We start from the raw sequence: 13,557 nt of genomic DNA on the forward strand, positions 1-13,557 counted from the left end.
AGATGTATTTATTTATTTATTTTATGTATATGAGTACACTGTAACTGTCTTCAGACACACCAGAAGAGGGCATCAGATCCCATCACAGATGGTTGTGAGCCACCATGTGGTTGCTGGGAATTGAACTCTGGACCTCTGGAAGAGCAGTTAGTGCTCTTAGCCGCTGAGCCATCTCTCCAGCCCCTTTGCCCATGTTCCTCCGAGCTGTGCCCGTGCAGCTCTCGGTTGCTGTGGCTCCGATTCTCCCATCCTAGACTCAATGCTTTCCCATTTGCTCTCTTCCTGGTGGGATGCCTTAGTTTTAAGACTCAGGTTTCATAGGAAACGTTTATCTTCTAGTATATTATTTCAGCTAATATTATGAAGAAAATTTGTGCATATACGAATTCCTGTGACATTATTAACAAAGTCATATGTGAGAAAAGTCTTCATTAAATAAAACTAAAATTGAAAGTAAGCTCCAATTGCTTGAATGTCTAAATCATGTGCAGATTTTCAAGAGTACAGGGGAACTGCAGCCCACAAGTGCTACTTAGATGGGGCCAGACCAGAAGGAACCAGTACTGTCACAAAGACTGTGTAGGCCGGCAGCCTGATGATTGGATAGATGGGTAAGCATTTCACATCGGTTTTCTTTTTCTTTTTTTTTTTTTTTCTTTTTCTTTTTCTTTTTTTAAAGAATTTGATTTGGGGGACTGGAGAGATAGCTCAGAGGTTGAGAATGCTGACTGTTCTTCCAGAGGTCCAGAGTTCAATTCCCAGCAACCACATGGTGACTCACAACCGTCTGTAATGGTTCTCCCTCCAGCCCAACCAGCTCTGGGGTGTGCACGCATATGCATGCATGCACGCTGCACGCACGCACGCACGCACGCACGCACGCAGGCATGCTCCAAGGTCTGCTTCCTCCTTCGAACTACGTGGCTGCTTTTGATGTCCTTGTCCCCTCCTCCTTCAGAAGCTGGATTGCCGTAATCATGTTCTACAGTGGCTAGAACCTAGACAGGTTCAGTTCCCTAATCAGAAATATCACATGTTACTTTCTGTGGTTAAAAACATACCTTACTTTAGGAACAAAATACATGGCCTCACTGGAGCCTGTCTGTCAACCCATTCAAATGTTTTGTGTTCTCTCCGTCAGTTCTGACAAAGTGAGATGGAGCTGGGCACCCTGTGAACTGTCTCTGTGCTCTAATGTGTGAGCTGCGCTTCACTAGAGGGGATAAGATAATCCGCTGTCATTTCTGTTTTGATCATATTCATTTTGGGCAGAGAATTTATTCTCCCTGCACCGTATCGCTATTTATGAGCTAGTCTCCCGCTTCTGCATTCCCCCGAGAACGCACCATTAAAACTCTTAATGTGACACCTCATATTTTAGTAGACTAGAAAATAGTTACAATTTTAATTTAAATTGAAATGACTATGTAATGGCTGGACAAATCAGCTTGAGCTCCCCAGAGCTCTTAATTGTGATTCTCCATTGTTTTCTATGCATAAATGTCTTTTCTGAGCTTATTCTAAAATACTCACTCATGTTTTTCAGCTGCTGTAAGCTCATTCCAAACTCACTTATTTAATAATTTTCTATGGTGAACAACTTCATGATTAAACTTTAATGTTAAATATAAATGGTGGGAATAATAAGCTTTATTAGAGAATTTAGGGGGGAAAAGAAGATTCAACATTTAAGGGATGGCGAGCTTAAGAATCAAGTGCATGAAGAGGAGAGACCGCATTCAGCCAAGAACAAAGTCGATTTTGATAGCTTAAATATATGCATATATAGGACATAAATGGCTGGCATAAATGTCTAGATTTCCTCAGGCAGTGAGGAGGGGCACTCAGTGACAGAACAGCCATGAGGCTATCTAGTGTAACCTGCTCGTTTATCAATGAGGGATACGGGGTTCAGGAAAGAGAAGTGATTTTTTTTTCCAAGTCAAATGACTTATTAGACTAAGATCAAAGAACAATCAGCAGCGAAGAAAAGAAAACAGAAAGAATTCTGTAAAGACCATCCCAGCGTCCTCTTGCCCCATTCCATCCCGTGTTCCATCCCATCGTAATGGCACCGCCCGCCCTCCCCAGGGGGCGGGGCTAGGCTCTGGTGCCAAACTGAGCAGCAAAGTGTGTCACGTCCCTCCCCTCCAACAAAGTGTGTCATGTTCCCCCACGAAGTTGTTCTGTGCTGAGGCATTTTATGCGATATCATGGTTAGAAACAAAACCAGAGCTGGAGATGTTTGTGGCTCAGTTGATCGAGTGCCTGCCTAGCATGCACAAAACCCTAGGTTCAGTCCCCAGCATCACATAGGCTCAGCGTGGTGGGGCACGTCTGTAATCACAGCACCCATGGGAAAGGAGAGACTTAGAAGTTCAAGGTCATCTTAGGCTACACAGTGGGTCAAGGCCAGCCTTGGATAAGTGAGACCTGTTCAAAGAATTAATAATAAAACAAAACCCAAGATACTAAGAGATCAAACGTGGTTTTTAGTTTTGCCCAACAGTGTTAAGAATGTAAAATGTGGGGCTGAAGAGATGGCTCAGAGCATTCCATGTCGGAGGAGGAAGATGCTGCCCAGAGAAAATTGGTGGAACATCTATCAGCTATCCCTTGAACGAGTCAACTCAGCTCCCTAGAGTCACGTTGGAAGTCTGGGGAGATGGCTTCGTGGATAAAGCACTAGCTATACAAGTGTGAAGCCCTGAGTTCAGATCCTCGGAATGCATGTGAAAAGCTAGGCAGGCATGTATCTCAGCACTCGAGAGGCAGAGGCAGGAGATCCCATGGGTAAACTGCCTAGCTAGATTAGCCAGAACTGGCTAGCTGTGTGTGGGTTCAACAAGAGATGACTCCAATAAGTAAGGTGGAAAGTGATCACAGAAGACACCCAGTGTCAACCTCGGCCCTTCACATGAGCATGCACACACATACATGCACACATATGCCCCTGTGTACACCAACCTGCACCCACACCACACACACACAAAGATATTGTTGGGAACAATACCATGTAAGCTAAGCATGAGATACCACAGCATGGCACACTTTCATGGAAGGCTATGTTGAACTGTGCTGCAAAAACTCAACAGCCGCTGGACAGTGGTGGCGCACACCTTTGATCTCAGCACTTGGGAGGCAGAGGCAGGTAGATTTCTGAGTTCGAGGCCAGCCTGGTCTACAGAGTGAGTTCCAGGACAGCCAGGGCTATACAGAGAAACCCTGTCTTGAAAAAACAAAAACAAAACAACCCCCCCCCCAAAAAAAAAAAAGAAGAAAGAAAAGGAAAGGAAAGGAAAGGGAAGGGAAGGGAAGGGAAGGGAAGGGAAGGGAAGGGAAGGGAAGAGAAGAAAAGAAAAGAAAAGAAAAGAAAAGAAAAGAAAAGAAAAGAAAAGAAAAGAAAAGAAAAAAGACCCAACACCCAAAATAGAATAGTGGTTAAGGCTGCTCTTCCAGGGGACCCAGGTTTGACTCCTAGCATCCACATGGCAGCTCACAACTATCTGTAACTCCATTTCTAGGGGATCTGATACCCCGATCTTCTGGCCCTGACCAGAAGTAGTGCACAAAAATATACACGAGGGAAAAACACCAATACACATGAAATAAATTTTAAAAATATTTTTAAAAATATGTATGACTCCACCTGTATATGTAGGGGAGGATGGCCTTGTTGGGCATAGGTGGGAGAGGAGATTCTTGGTCCCATGAAGGCTGAACCTGAGTGAGGGGAATTCGAGGGTGGGGAGATGGGAGTGGGGGGTAGGTGGGGGTACATCCTCATAGAAGCATGAGGAGGGGGGATGGGATAGGTTGTTTCTGGGTGGTGGGGGAAAGTGGGGTAAGGGGATAAAATCTGAAATGTAAATATAATACCCAATAAAAATAAATTATAAAAAAAATATGTATTAGGGCTGGAGAGATGGCTCAGTGGTCAAGAGCACTGACTGTTCTTCTAGAGATCCTGAGTTCAACTCCCAACAACCACATGGTGGCTCACAACCATCTGTAAAAGGATCTAATACATTCTTCTGATGTGTCTGAAGACAGCAACAGTGTACTCACATACATAAAATAAAATCTTTTTTTTTTAAAAATATGTATTAAAGAACCACAGTAACTGACTCAGGATTCAGAGAAAACTGCGAGTGACTGAGTACATCATGGGAGCCGTGAGCCTCGTGCCCAGCATCCCAGTCTCTGCCTAAGTTCTCAGGGACAGGGAATTTGTCACTTTTAGGACAAGTACTTTTTTCCTTCCAGACAGCTAAAGGTAAAATCCTGCTTCATCCAGAGCCACGCCCACATTTGGTATTCTGTGTACCCCACAGACCTACTCAGAGAGGTCAAACCCCTCTTCCACGCTTGCACAGATTGCTGGCTCACCTCCATCCCTTCCACTATTTCTCTTGCCACACAGATTCCAGTCCCTGCATGGCCTACCCTGCTCTCCCAAGTGTAATCATTTCCAATAGCGAAGTGTGTTGTGTGGTGCACAAAAGGGATTTCTTTTAGTTTTCTTTTAAGTAGTTCATTTTTGCAAACATCAGGGAACAATTTTCTGAGAGGCAGTATGACGTATGGTGACATAGGACAAGGTTATCCAGAGCCCAGCACATCAGACCGTCCAGAAAACCTTAAGTGAAGAATGCCTGTCTCCATGAAACCTTTGTAATTTAAAGGGGACAATGACTATCTGAAGCAGTCAAGGTCCCTGCTACATCTGGCAGGGCGAGGTGACTGGAAGCGGGGGTGTCTCATGCAAGGGGGCCCTTTGGTCTTTAGCGACATCATTATCTGTGGGTTATTATCATTACTACAAATACTAATACAGTTTATTAAGCACTGGCAATGACCCAGGGCAAGTGAGCTTAAGTTCATATTAGATCCATTTTCATTATCTAGAGGAAAAGAAGAGGATGAACAAAGGACTATAATGTGAAGATCTAAAGTAGGAAAAATGAAAAAAGGTTAATTAAAAAAAAAAAACCTCCCACTGTAAAGAGAAAGGCTCCAACTGTTCACGGTCAGAAGCCATGATGGATGGGGAATCTTGTCACCCTGGACTTGTCCCCTATGATTTCTTTTCATCTTTCTCTCTTACAAAAAAAAAAAAAAAATTCTCTCAGCTAAGGACATGGCAGGGTCAGGAGAGGGTGAGGAGGGAAGCAGACCTTCATGTCAAGCCCCCCGCACTCCCCGTCTCTGAAATCCTGAAAACATCCTTGCTTCCAGTGCTAACAGCCAGCCCCCTACAAAAACAAATTTACCATTAAGCAGATTTAAAATGAAAAAAACAAAATTAGGATATTAAACCCTGATGGACAGCTCCTCCTTGAAATACATCCTTTTTCTATTCTTTTAACCCTTGACCGTGAGCACATTCAGATACAGCACACCCAGGGCCTTCTGGCAGCTCATGTATCTTCTGGCCAATCCAAGAATGCTACTATGAACAGTCACACTTTTTTGAGGGTCTCCTATAAAGTTCTGTCTTTCTGTTCTGTGACTGCCTATCACTCAGATGGCCTTCTTTGTAAGTTATTTTTCTCCATAAAGGAAAAGGCTGGGTTTTCTCGGAGTGTAAAAACCAGACTAGAATTCAGAATACCTAAGCGGTCAGCAGGACCAGCCCCTCTAACGGAGGGGCAGATGTCCAAGCCTGAGGGTCCTGGGAAGGAGCCCTGAATTTAAGCCTCTACCATGGCACACAGTGAAGTGTTTAAGATGCCCCATTGACTGTCTTGGCTGAGTGTGTTCTGCCATTCCAAATTACAAAGACAGTCTGTATCTGTAGGGCCTGCTTAGAGGGACCCCAAAAAAGAGATGTGTGTGGGGTTTATGTAAGTACCCCAGAAATAGACAGCAGTTTAACCAAAGTCTCAAGGAAGAAACAGATTTGGACCCAAATCCAGTGGTCTTTCTGCTAACACACAGAGTAAAGGTCAGTACTTAGGTACACTACAGGTTGCCTTAGAATGAATATTCAATGAAGGGTATGGGGTGAACTGGCAGATCACTGTGGACAGCTGAATTCGCTGGTACAGAGACTGAGAGTTGGGGTAGAAGCACACTCATTTGTCAGTGGGCTTCCGGCGCTCACTCAAGGCAAACCCTATGTTGGGAGCTGCACATACAGTCTCACTAAGCTTGCAACCTCCCTTGAAGAAAGCAGTTTTGTCCACTGCAAAGCTGAGCATCTGATGATTTGAGGAGACACCCAGTTGCTCAACATCACTCTATCAGGACATAAGAGAACTTCTAGAGTACCTGCCATTCTGAACACTCTAAAAATTTTAAAACTCACCAGATCTCACATGCTCTTTTCCACTGGCGACATACACCCAGCAATGTGAGTTCTGTTACTACTGTTGTGTTTATCTATTCTTGTATTCCAGGCATATTTTGTGGATTCCCACCATCTAAATGACTCATTCGTCCTATAACAAGCCCTGATTCTTTTGTTAGAGAATTGAATTGGAAACCAAGATCTGAGTTGAGTGTGGTGGCATATGCCTATAATTCTAGCACTCAGGAGGTGGAGACAGGAGAATTAGGAGTTCAAGGCCAGCCTCAGCTACATAGAGAGTTTGAGACAAGCCTGGCTTTACATAGTATCAGGCTAGCCACGGCTACATAGTGAGATATTATCTTGGATGGATAGATAGATAGATAGATAGATAGGGATGTTAACATTCCCACACATAGCCATTTGTGTCTATCTTAAGCTGCCAGGGGTTCCACCATAATCCATCACCACGTGGATCATTCAAGCTCCTTGCTCTTGCTCAGTAAATTCTCACTCTAGCTATGAGAAACCTGGCTTTCACCACCTACCATTCATTGACTTTAGTGCTCACATGTATTACATGTGCAACTTGTGTTTGCAAGGGAAACGGCCTTCTCAACAAGCATTCAGTGTCTGGCCTTTTGTCTCACAGATGCTCACATCAGCATGCTTCCCACCCATTAGTGAGGCTGCTCCCTAGACCTGCTCACAGGAAGTCTCTCATCACCACATACTCTCTCCTGGAATCTCCCAGCCTTGGGAATGGGTTTAAAACAAGATTTCATACACAAGATACACTCTGTGTGCTATAAAGTCCTACAGTTTTTTTTTTAATCCAGTGTCCCCCATGTAAAGGTGGCCAGATTCCACACACCTGCCACATATGATTTAGCCACATAGAACTTCCCTGTGCTCCCTAAGGCATCATCGCCACTGGCAGTCACCGGCCATGTGTGTGTCTCTAGTTCCTCTTTTGGAACAGTAAGCAAGTTGAACCAGGTAGAAGGTAGTCTTTCCAGATTCAGAGGAAATTCTGATAATAAAGTAGCTCAGTGGGTTGTGAACAGGAACCACCTGTGCTGACTTCCCACCTGAAGGGAGGGATCCATGAGTCAAGGAATGTGGAATGCTTCAGGGGAAAGTAAGCAAATGTGTCTATCCAGAGTCTTGAGAAAATACTGCAGGTTTGTCAGAGTTTCCATTTGAACCTAGTGAGACCTGTGGTCGACCTCTGACTTACAGAGCTGTAAGCTAATAATGATGATGAATGGGAGAAGCGTTAGCCACTAAATCTGACAGCAGAGTTAGAAAACGAATAAACTAATGAATGTACTCATGTCTGAACTCTGCTCTGAGAGCCACGTTTATATCTCCGAGGCTTTGGTTTTGAGAGCAGTGTGAATCCTCCAACTCTGCCCCTTTTCAAAGGTGGTGTGGCTATTCTCGGCCCCTTGCACACTCACACGATTCTTGATTTGATTTGATTTGATTTGATTTGATTTGATTTGATGTATATGAGCACACTGTAGCTGTCTTCAGACACTCCAGAAGAGGGCATCAGATCCCATTACAGATGGTTGTGAGCCACCAAGCAGTTGTGGGAATTGAACTCAGGACCTCTGGAAGAGCAGTCAGTGCTCTATAACCACTGAGCCATCTCTCCAGCCCCTCACACAAATCTTAGAATCAGCCTGTCGGTTTCTGAAAAGAACCACCATGGAATTATAAGGATGCTCGGGGTGGAGATCAGCTAGAGGCACTGCCATCTCAAGAACACCAACTTTTATATCTATGAACACAGGATATTACTTTATTATTTTAAGAGTACAAATCTTAGTTATTCCCTAAGTATTTTCTTCTATTTAAAATTGTTCATCATTAGCGTAATTCCACCTACAGATTGATTTGCTTACACACAGAAACCGTAATTCCACCTACAGATTGATTTGCTTACACACAGAAACATAACTGAATCTTACATTAGCTTCGTGTCCAATGACCCTGCTAAGCTTTCTCATCCAGGCAGTTTTGTGCGTAGTGTTTTCTATACACGAGGTCCTATCATCTACAAACACAGCTCTTGCTCCCACTTCCAATACTGAGACCTTTTCATCTCATAGCCTGACTGCTCTGGGGACCCAGCTCGCGTTACATTATAACTGATCTTAAGGCAGAAGCACCCAGCCTCCCGCCACAAAGACCCTACCTCAAAACAAAGGAAAAACTTTAAGTGAGGATATGATTTAGAGGCATGTGTATTAAAACCCCAACACAAAATAAGATAAAAAAACATGTTGATGTATTTGTAAATCCTGGAGCTGTATAAAGTTAAAAGCCAAAATGAATAAGCCCGACAGCCACTTACAAATAGTTCCTACAATGTTACAGGGCTCAAAAGGCAAAATTTAGATTTCAGGATCTACTTTGAGGATGAGACCTACTGGACACACTGGACATTCAGTCAGAAGCACTGGCCCACAGAAAGCCTCAGTTCAGACTTGACAGGATGAAAGTGGTTGCCCTTGACTCTCTCGTCATAAGAAAAGAGCAAGTCCTTTTAAAGGAAGGTATCACCTACAATTCTGACAACATTTAATAGAAAAATATATCATTTAATAAGTAATTACTAAAAAATCAAAATAAAGATGGATGTGGTGGCATAAGCCACTAACTCCAATACTTGACAGGACAGTCTGGGTTCAAGTCTATCCTTGGCTTTATATGGAGTTCAAGGCCAGCCGGGGCTCTGAAGTAAGTTCATGGCTAGCCTAGATAACTTAGCTTCTCTCAGAAGAAGGCATGGGCTTCACCTCTGTGGCAGAGCACTTGCCTAAAATGTGTGAAGGCCTGGGCTCAGTTTCCATCACTGAAAAGGGAAAGTAGAAGAAAAAAATATGGACTGAAGATGTAGCTTACTCAGAGTGCTTACCTGGTATTGGATCCTCACCACCAGAAAAACAAAAACAAAACCACCTTCTAAGCAAAGACTTAAAAGAGAATCTATAAACTTTATGTTCAAGACAATCATTTTTTAAGTGATTTATTTGTATATTGGTGTTTTACCGTATGTATGTCTATGAGAGTGTGTCAGATGCCCCAGAACTGGAGCTACAGACAGTAGTGAGCTGCCATGTATATGCTGAAAATTGAACCTGGGTCCTCTGGAAGAGCAGCAGTGCTCTTATCTGCTGAGCCATCTCACCAGCCCAACAATCATATTTTGAAAGAAATACATTTAAAGGTTAAAAATATCATTTCCAAGTCGGGAGGGCTGACCCCAAGGTCATGAGAGCTGGAGAACTGGAGAGCTGGCCCCACCCCTCACTTGGTACAGCCCTGTGAAGAGCAGGCCCTGCACCTTGTTTGGGCAGCACAGTAGAGCTGGCCCTGGTGTCAAGGCACAGGCAAGCTGGTCCCAAGGGCATGAGCGCAGGGCAGCAACCCTGCCTGCTGAAGCACTGTGTGAGCTAGCTGAGGCAGTGCTGGTGAGCTCGCCCCAATGGTGTGGGCGTGAGAGAACTGGCAGGCTGACCAGCCCAGCTGCCCCCAGGCCCAGACCAGGGCTTTGCATTGGTCCATCCCAACATCTACTCCATCTAAAATCTGCTAACTTGCATGAAAGAGCTGGTCCTGCATACCCAAAGCTGCAATGTCCCCATGACACTAGACAGCAACAGGATATCTGAGGAGTCCCAGTGAGGATCCAGTATTAATGGTGTAGCAGAAGCCAGAGGCCTAGAACAGACCAAATGACTCATTGCAATGGACATTCACAAGTAAAGTTGTGTGGACAAAAGGATACACTGTGTCACACTGCAGCTTCCATGACAAGATGGTTTTTGTTTTGTTTTGCTTGTTTTATCTTATTTAATTTTGTTGAGGGGAGGTTACAAAGGCTGAGGGTGGATATGAAGGGATGGGTAGATGAATGGGGTTCATGTGCATGATGTGAAATTCAGAAAAAAAATCAATAAAAAGTTAAAATATATAATATATGTAATTTCTACATTTATAATTTTTATATACCGACTGATCAGTATGGCTGCAATTTAGACATAAAAGATGACATAATGAATGAATAGGAAGATAGGACAGCCAAGCGAAGTACACAGAGAAAACCAGCACAAAAGAACGTAAGACAATAGCGAAAGGTGTAACTCACATGTGACTGAAGACGGGGGGGGGGGGGGTGGGGGGGGGTGGGGGGTGGGGTGGTGGGGGGTGGGGGGGTGGGGGTGGGGGGTGGGGGGGGGGGTGGGGGTGGGGTGGGGGTGGGGAGGGGAGGCTGGAGCTATACCTCTGACCAGGCATTAGCCTAGCATGCACAAGGCTCTGGGTTGAATCAGAATGAAAAGGAGGGGAGAGGGAGAGAAGTAAAAGCAGCATTTTAAAAGGTAGCATGTAAAAAAAAAATTAAACTAATAAAAGGTAGCAGAAAATTCCCAACAAAGCCTAGACAACATAAATTTCAAGGAAAAAAATTACCCTACTGGAAAAAAAAATGCTTTTTAAAGACAAGAGAAATATCTCAGCAGGTTGAGAGATGCAGCAAGGAGCATCCTTCAAGAAAGCGGTAAGACTGATGCTAATGCCTCCCAAAAATTAATTCTAGGATCCAGGTGACAATGGAATCCACACCGTTAAAATGTGGACAACAGAGAAGCAACTGCACCCATTTAGAATTCTATAGTAGTGGGAAAAGCTTAAAAAAAAAATGAGGTAAAGATGGCTTCAGATAAACAGAAAATGGAAGAATTTATCCTGGAAAAGCTGCACTAAAATCAACAAGAAGAACACTTCATGCAGAAGTCAAAAGCCATGATGACCATAGCTGAACCGTGAAGCGAAGGAACAAAGAGCACCAGAGAGTTGATGTGTTACAGAAACAGAAAGCTAGGAAACACTGCGACAGGCAGGCATCTTAAGTTTAAGATGCGGGCAGCACGAATAAGGCAAATGGCAAGAGGTCTTAGGGTTTGATTGCTGTGAAGAGACACCATGACCATGGCAACGCTTATAAAAAATGTCTAACTGGGTGAGGCGGGCTTACAATTCAGAGGTTCAGTCCTTTATCATTGTGGCAGGAAACATGGTGCTGGAGCAGGAGCTGGGAGTTCTACATCTTGATCTCAACAGGCAGCAGGAAGAGAATGCCACACTCGGTATGGCTTGAGCATCTGAACCCTGAAAGCTCTACTCCAAGGCCACACCTGCTAATAGTGCCACTCCTATGGGCCTATGGGGGCCATTTTCTTTCAAACCACCACAGGAAGAAACATAATTAATTAGGTTTTCACTGCTTGGAAAGTCATTTGGGGGGCACACTAATCTGGTGTACTCACTATAAAGAGAGTTAACAGGTTGGAGAGATGGCTCAAGGTTAAGAGCACTGGCTACTTTTGCAGAGGACCCCGGGTTCAGTTCCCAGCACCTACATGGCAGCTCACAAACACCTGTAATTCCAGTTCCAGAGGATCTAATGGCTCTTCCAGCCTCTTGGGACACAAGGCATGCATGTAGTGCACAAACATACATGCAGGCAAACACCCATACACACAAAACAGATCTTTAAACAGAGTTAACAACTGTACAATAGGTAGCAAATAATACGAATAATACCACAGTGAAAGGAAGGCAAAGGTGAGTATAAAAGGGGGGAATGAATAGTAAAATGATAGCTGTACATCCGACTATGTGGTATTAAAGGTAAGTTCTTGATGAGGGTATGGCACAGCCTCTCATCCCAGCACTCATGAGACAGATGCAGGACACTGATCTACAAAGCCAGGGTTGTATCATGTGAGACTCTGTCTTAGGGAGGGAGGGAGGGAGGGAGGGAGGGAGGGAGGGAGGGAAGGAAGGAGGGAGGGAAGTTATGGAGGGAAGGATACTGGCGAGGAGGGAGGGAGGAAGAAAATCCTCAAGGCTGGGGATATAGCTCAGTGGTAGTGCTTGCTTATAATGAGAGACCCTAGGTTGAATTTTACAAAATTTGGCAAGAAGTACTTGTGTTCCTGCCACTGTCCCTTACATTGCATGCAAAAGGCTTGCTTAAGTAAAATTGTTTTAACTCACCTGTTCCAGTCTAAGAGAAAAACCATACCACCCCCTCAGTATATGCAGAAGGTTATCTTTTAAAGTCACTTTTATTACAACAGTATCCTGGTGTCTTAGTCTCTTTTCCTGTCACTGCGATAAAACTCGGGGGGGGGGGGGGGAAAGGGTTTATTCTGGCTGAGCTAACAATCCATCGTTGCAGGGAGATACCTGATCACACTAGATCCACAGGCACAAAGCAGAGATCAACAATTCAGCCCACCCCATGTTCACCCAGTCCAGGACCCAGCCCAAGAAATGGTGCCACCCACATTTAAGGGGGGTGTCTTCCCACATCGATTAATGCAATCAAGACAATACCCCACAGGCAAGGCCAGAGGCCCATCTCCTGTCAATTCTAGATTCTGTCCAGTTGATATTTAATACTAACCATCCCAACTGGAGGTCCTAGCCCAAATGATATGATAAGAAATGGAAAAGGGGTGTGCAGATTTGAAAAGGCAAAAGATGCCTATGTTCACAAATGACAGAGTTACATACACAGGAAATACTTAAGAATCTACCTCAAAAAGCTACTAGAATATGTAAATTTAGGAAAGTCACTGTTGAGGCCCACATTCTGCCTCAACACTTTGCCTCAACACTTTTGGGGCTAAGTGCTCTGGTCAAGAGAGAGAATGGCTCTTGGGGCAAGAGACGCGAAGAATGGAGACAAGACAGGGTGTGATTCAGTCTCTTCTATTTTCTCATGTCTCCCTTATTGAAGGGAATTCTGAGGTATTTATATACACAAGTAGGAGAACACAGGTGAAAACACTTTACCACATGCACCATACAGCTGAGGTCACTAAACAGCAAAACAAGCTATGTGGGATAAACAATATATTTATCAGAGTGTGCTTCAGCTGTTATAGGCTTTTGACAACCAAGTCTTTCATCAGGGTATATGGTTCCAGATGGCTGCAAAGTTGATCTAGCTGCTTTCTACTAAAGTCGGCTCCCAACAAGTCACTAGAAAGATAAGATTATGATAGATAAATAGACAGACAGACAGACAGACAGACAGACAGATAGATAGATAGATAGATAGATAAATAGATAGCAACTTTCCTGTATATATTTGTCAGGGTTCTCTAGAAGAACAGAATCAAGGAGATGGACACACACACACATATATACACACACATACACACACACATATCACTTTG

The sequence above is a fragment of the Arvicanthis niloticus genome, chromosome 5, assembly GCF_011762505.2.
Source record: "Arvicanthis niloticus isolate mArvNil1 chromosome 5, mArvNil1.pat.X, whole genome shotgun sequence".
Lineage (NCBI taxonomy): Eukaryota > Metazoa > Chordata > Mammalia > Rodentia > Muridae > Arvicanthis > Arvicanthis niloticus.